Consider the following 7,500-nt stretch of genomic DNA (forward strand, 5'->3'; position numbering starts at 1 on the left):
GTTTACTCCTCATGCTGTGTGACGTGACTATCAAATGATTTTGTTCTGTTGACATTCGCTAGATCTATGCCAACCATTGTATAAACACTAACTCATCTATTGTTTTTCTTCATAGGCATGGTGATTTGGAATTATTTCATTTCCAACAATTCTATTTTCCTCTACCAAAAAATGTACAATGTACCGCCTTTACAAAATGTTTCATTCATCACTATTTTTGGGAAGCGTAGTCCACTGATAAGTTTCAATAAGACTAAAGCATGTACGGATTTGTCCCCCGTGCATGCGGGAAAAAAGCATCAAGTAACGTATATTCCCAGTTAACATTAAAATGATTTTTTCACTTAATATGTTAACATTAATTTATCTGTTATTTAAATAGAGTTTGCTAATTAGAAATAGTTGTACATTAAGTGCAGGCATGGCCATGTGTCGAAGATATTCACTTTGTGACTACGTCATATCGGGCCTAGTCTCATTGTACGGAATCTTTGGCAAGTACCGTCTTCTGTCCTTCCACTACAACCTCGGATCGGATAATGATGAAGTTGTAGATCATGTGACTTTTCGCAAACACTTTGCTGTACGAATGTGAATGAAATAAAGGTGCTGAATGGTGATCGGGAGAATTCCGATCCCGGATTCAATACGGAAAGCCTTTATCGATGTGCAGCCACATACTGCGAGAGAATACAGCATGCCTGGAACAACTCAGTATATATAACACGATATCGGTAAAAGATAAAGCTATATACAAACCTTCTCCTGAGCGAATAACCTTTTAGAACACTTTGCTGATCAGGCGCAGGAGTGGCTGTGTGGTAAGCAGCTTGCTTACCAACCACATGGTTCCGGGTTCAGTCCCACCTTGGGCAAGTGTCGTCTACTATAGCCTCGGACCGACCAAAGCTTTCTGAGTGGATGTGGTAGACGGAAACTGAAAGAAGCCCGTCACACATACACACACACACACACACACACACACACTTATATATATATATATATATATATATATATATATATATATATATATATATATATATATATATATATATATATTATTCAAAGGAACTCCAACTCTGTTTTATTTATATTCTTATAATATCAATGTAGGATATAGTATATATAGTATATATAGTAAAATGAAATGAAGTATTGATTGTCTTATTGAATAAATGAAATATTGAATATTAAATATTAAAGGACTAGTATACTTTCTTGCATTTAAGCAATCTTCAAGGTCCCATGTTGTGACAGGAATATGTCATATGTATGTATGTATGTATGTAACCACATGTGAATCGTTGGCGATTTTCTTCCTCCGTCTTCCCTTCTATTTGACTTTCCTCTGTTTCTGAAGAAGAGCTTTGATCGAAACGCAAAACCCTTCTTATCTTCCTTGAGCGTCTGCTAATACGTTACATGTACCGCGTCCTCAAGTTGTTGTTGTTTTTTTTGTTTGTTTGTTGTTCTTTTTGGGGATTTACTATATATAACAAACTGAGGATAAAAATTCCTTCAAAAAAGTTTGTTAAAATCCAATTCACTGTTACGTCAGTTGGATATCTATTTAATCAATCTTTATATATATATGTGTATATATATATATATATATATATATATATGTATGTATCTGTTTGTACCCCCAACATCACTTCACAACCGATGCTGGTGTGTTTACGTTCCCGTAACATAGCACTGCGGCAAAAGAGACCGATAGAATAAGTACTAGGCTTACAAAGAATAAGTCCTGGGGTCGATTTGCTCGACAAAAGGCGGTGCTCCAGCATGGCCGCAGTCAAGTGACTGAAACAAGTAAAAGAATAAAGAATACACAGAAAGGGGACATAACTCAGGGGAGCTTGTTTCTTTAGGTGAGGTGAACGCTGTTGATTATGAATTAGAACCGAAACATGATTGTCAAGAGGTTATTATTAAAAGATATATAAGAAACCAAGAATATTGCGGAGTCAGTAATGGCAGACAGTTGAATTTTGGCCAATTATTACTAACAAATCAATATATGTAAGTAAATAAAATGTACAAATGATAATTCTTGGAGATTTATAAGTGAATTGCTTAGGGAATAAAGTAGAAGAATAGTTGGACGCTTGAATTAGGGGAATAATAGAATTTAGGATGGCAGAGTTAAAAAGCTAATATGTGACGTCGTGAAGTAAGTAAAAATTTAACTAGAAATATATGAGAGAGGGAAATAGAGATTTCGAAAGATATATCGGATCAATTATTACTAATTCGGGTAAATATATGTACGTACAAAACACACACACATTTAAAAATATGTGTTTGTATAAGGATGCCTAAATATATATATATATATATATATATATATATATATATATATATATATATATATATATATATATATATATATATATATATATATATATATATATGCTCATTACTGTATTAGCGGGGAGGCTTCCGTCATGAAGTAAAATATTATTAATTGTGTTAATTATTGATATCCATGTTATTCTAAGCGGATAATGCGACAATAACGATGGTGAAAAGAGATATGTGACAATGTTGAAACATAAAAATGGAAGACACTGAATACATTTCCCCATTTGTTGCCACTTCCAAGTGTGTGAGCTGTTTTGAAAGAAAGTATTGAAAATAACATTCCACGTACATTTGTATGTATCATTTCACATAGATTTATATGTATTTACCGGGTTAGAACTTGAATGGAAAACATGTTGAGGAAGTCAGAGGATACAAAGTTAAAATAGAAAGGGAAGAATTTTTTTTTTAATCATTACATTTCTATATGTAGGATCATTTGAAATAGTTTGGGAACGCTATTTCTCTTTCTCGTAAAAGAAAAGCCGATCCCATTGCATTATACTGGTGATAGAAATTCATATCCAATAATTATGAAACCTGACGTTTGTCGTATTTAACTTTTATATTAACTGGGATAAATAAAAAGAGCTCAACTGAACCGATATATTTCCGCGAGCAACATATGTTAACGTTCAAAGCGCCACAAATTAACAAAGATTCCATGTATCTTGCAAGATGCGGTTTGACCAAAACCCTGGTCTATATCAACACAAGGTTCTTTTTTAAAACTCGTATATATATATAAATATATATATACACTACGGACTTCTTTCAGTTTCCGTTTACCAAACCCACTCACAAGGCTTTGGTCGGTCCGAGGCTATAGTGTATATACGGCGTGTTACTTTCAGTTTCCATCTACCATGTCCATCCACCCAAGGTGCCAGGCCGTTGGATTGAACCGGGAGTCATACGATTAGAAAGCAAGCTCCTTAACACACAGCCACGACAAACACTGAAAATGCCTCCAGTTTCGTAAGGAACTGAGAAATTAATAATACCTTGTTCTCAATTGCGCATAAATGACTTTTACTCACGCAAACGCTGTATGATTTGCATTTGCAGGTGTGGTCCATTTAAATGTTCCATAGCTTATAACTTTCTCATTAGATACAAATTGTATTCCTATATTAATCTGGAATCGTAGTTAATTCAATACATGAATGATTGGCTGGGTTTCTTTTATATCTGTTCTTGATTGTGATTATATTTAAGTCCATATATATCCGATTGCTTATATTCTATGACACATTCTGGAGCAGGTATTTCCTGTGAAGGAACAATTATATATATATATATGTGTGTGTGTGTGTCTGCGTGATAGTGTCCATGTCTGTACATGCGTGCATGTTTGTGTAAATAACTCTGCTACTCAACACTTTGTTACACTGAGAGTTTACCAAACACACGCTCAAACGGATATTGACAACATGAGGCTACAAAATGCCTTGAAAAACAAACCGTCATTTCACAGAAAACCTTTACTCGAATTAGACCACATACTAAAGCATGAAAGAAATTCATGTTCAAGGTTTAATATCCAACTATTATGTTGTGATACATATATTCGAACGTGACAGCGTACTGAGTTGCATGGAACATCGTCGTTAAGGAAAACAAGCTGTTGTAATATCTTGTTTATGTATATTAAATATAGCAATTTGCGTGATTAAGCTTAATAATCTATGTAGAATAGAACAATATAATTTATCATAGTCGCTGAAGAACACCTCATTAGCGACCAACGCTTACTACAGGAAATGTGAATAGGAAAATTAAATGTCAGGTGAATGAACAGGAGAGCATACGTCTATAAAGCCACAGGAAGTGACGCAGTAAACTTTAATGTTTTGTGATAACAACATACAATTGACCAGCACGCATTAAGGGCCTTGAACAATTCGAATCTAAACATTAGGAATAGCATGTTATGTAAACTATTTATGTATCACAATATTTTCTAACATAAACTAAGTTACGACATGAAAAATCATAAAGAGAGCTTGTTGAACGTTTGGAGTTTGTGATAAAACTAAAAATCTATATGAATTAGATAATGATATGTACACCAACCTCCTATATATCAATATTATTCAAAAAGCCACTTCGCACACGTACAACGACATCAATATTGAAGCCAAACATACAATAAATGAAATTAAAACTATACTGCTGTATAGTATGTTTGGCCAAGCGTGTAGCAATATCACGTTGAAAGATCTCAAAGGGAACTTCTATTCCACTGCAAACTGCAGATTAATTAACCCAGCCAAGAGTAAAATCGGATTAATTATTAAACATATCATAAATAATATAAATGTCAAAAACAGGAAAGCTACAGACATTCGACAATTGAATAAATTGCTATGCAGCAGCCAGTTTGTTAAATAATATTAATATCAATATTAATTGTAAGTTCCTGAATTCGAAATTGTTGAATTTTATCGTTTTGTCTCTGAAACTTTACTAACCAGCGCTTTAACATTTGCCAAGGAATATTAAACTTTAAACTATAAAGACATATAAACAGCAATGAATGCCAGAAAAACACGAATGTTTGATAGAAATTCCGCATGGATAAATGAGAAGACAATTTAATGAATACGATGTTAGTTTGGACTCGTTTGATGATGTTGAGCCATTATAGTGCCACGCATCTCAGACACCTTAAATTACAGTATCAGAACATTAACGAATATAGAGATATATAGGGACGATGGATTCAAACAATGTTACCAGTCTATCTACAAAAATAATAAAAATAATTAAACTCATAAAAGTTTTAACTAACACAGTTAGTTTTTAGAATTATTGTATTTTAGTATTAATGTGTTTTAGTATTATTGAATTTTAGATGTAATATCAAATTTCAAGACGAATAAATTTCAACAATCCAATAACCTGAAATAAATGTTGATTTGCATGAATCAGGATTCTAGACACCTCCAGCATCCTCTTCAAATATTTTATAATTATCATAACGAGAAATATCTCATCTCACGTTAGAGAAAGAATTACCTGAGCTAGCGATAAACATTATTCTAATAGCACCCTAAAGAAAAGAATTTAATGAGGAGAAGCACTTGTTCACCAAGATTCTTGGGCCAAGACAGAATAGTCATGGGAAAAGTAGTATTATTGCACGTTTAACTCGCTTTTCGCAATAAAAATCAAAAACAATATTTAGACATTACATACATCGTTCATTGATACGTATTTCTCTTTAACCTAAAGATAACGGGCTTTATTCATTCATAGCACATTCAAATATCATTTAAATAGTTCTTATATGAATGATCCAGCATTTCTGAGATAATACGTTGTGTATATATGGAAATAAAGAGTCAGCTCACCAGAAACAGAACTACTAAAGTTAAATGGCATTACATCAGCATGTCTCATTTTGGACGATTTCAAAAGCCCTTACTACACTTTTCAAAGCAAATGGAAGAGGAAATGTCAAAACCTTACATTCATACAATATACACACGTGTGCGTGCGTGCGTGCGTGCGTGTGTGTGTGTGTGTGTCTTTCTGAAGCAGCCAGTACATATATAGGAAGCTAGAAAATTCGTTGTTGGTCAGTCAATTTCCATTATCCAATTCGAAGTATCCCTAGACTACTTCAATCTGTTAACCTCGTTTCAATTCATTATTTCGGTCTCAGTTCAAGTTGTCATTCAGGAAAACCTCATTTGTTTCGTAACGAGGAAATTCAGTTAGCTATCGAATCGCTGCTGTGAGTTTTTATAACTGTTTTCTGAGCTGGTTTTCTTTAATATCTAATCTAAGTAAATTCCGTAGATATAGTAGTTGTTTGCTTGCGCCAGTCGCAATCCTTCTGCTATACACTAATTTGAGAAATTCTCCTGAATTCTGTATGGTTATTTCTCTTCCTAGAATTTTACTGCTTCCAGCCGTAATCCAGTGGCGATATTTGGAAATAGGCTGGTCACGTCGAAACTAACAACGATCTTTTACATATTTTCTATTTCTGGAACGTGGTTTGCGAAGAACATATCCCTGACGAAAATAGGAATCGACTTGTTTAATAGTTGCAAAATCATGTCCAGTAAATTATTTAATCGCTGGGAGCTTGGTGTTGAACATGCAAGAATTGAGCGCAATTTTAAAGCAGATGGTTTGGGAACCTTTATATATAGTGTATGGAGATCTTTAAGCTGTTTTGGATTTCATTAGATTTTGATATTTCCATAAAAGTTATAATTCAATTCCATTTTCTGAGTCAAATTATTTTCAAATTCGAAAGTTAATCTCTTAATTTTGTTCAGAATATCTCGTATGTCAAAAAACAATTTGGTTTGGCGAATATGTTAATCACGAACAAACAAGAAATTTTTATCCTGCGTAAGTGCATAAGAATTGGAACAGATAATAAAAATTTTGATACCAGAATAATTTATACAAAACAGTCATTTTTATACACGAAATCTAAATTTTGAATTCTTAAAATACTTTTTGCCTTATTTTAATAAGTAATTTTCAGTTCTGACTTCAGTAATAAATTTCAAAATAAGGTTTTATAAATAAATTCTAGTTTTAGATTGTAATTTACATTGTCATCTTTGTATATGTGTCATTATTACGAACATTCTTTGTTATGGGTAAAAGAGAAAGAAACTTTGACGGAGGAAAAAAAAAAGTTATTTTATCAATATTTACAGTTGTTTGTTTTTTTTCCAATACAATATTCCAACTTTTGTTATTTCAACATATTATAAATAGAAGACAATCTATGTATCTTAATGTAGATTTGAATGCCTTGTTTAAACGCTATTTAGTAGCTTAGTGGAATTCTAGTTTGGATATTGAGAATGAATTCACCTGACAATGAATTGGCGTGCGAAATACTGGCCGTTCGTTGTGCATAATCCAGACCCTACGAAATAAATATAGATATGTATATATATATATATATAGATAGATAGATAGATAGATATAGATAGATAGATAGATAGATAGATAGATAGATAGATAGATAGATAGATAGATAGATAGATAGATAGATAGATAGATGTGTGCGTGTATATACACACACAGATGTATATAATATATACATTACACGCACACACACAGATATATATACATATAGACAAATCCTGTTTGCAA

Source organism: Octopus bimaculoides, chromosome 9 (assembly GCF_046866305.1).
Source record: "Octopus bimaculoides isolate indiv1 chromosome 9, ASM4686630v1, whole genome shotgun sequence".
Classification (NCBI taxonomy): Eukaryota; Metazoa; Mollusca; class Cephalopoda; order Octopoda; family Octopodidae; genus Octopus; species Octopus bimaculoides.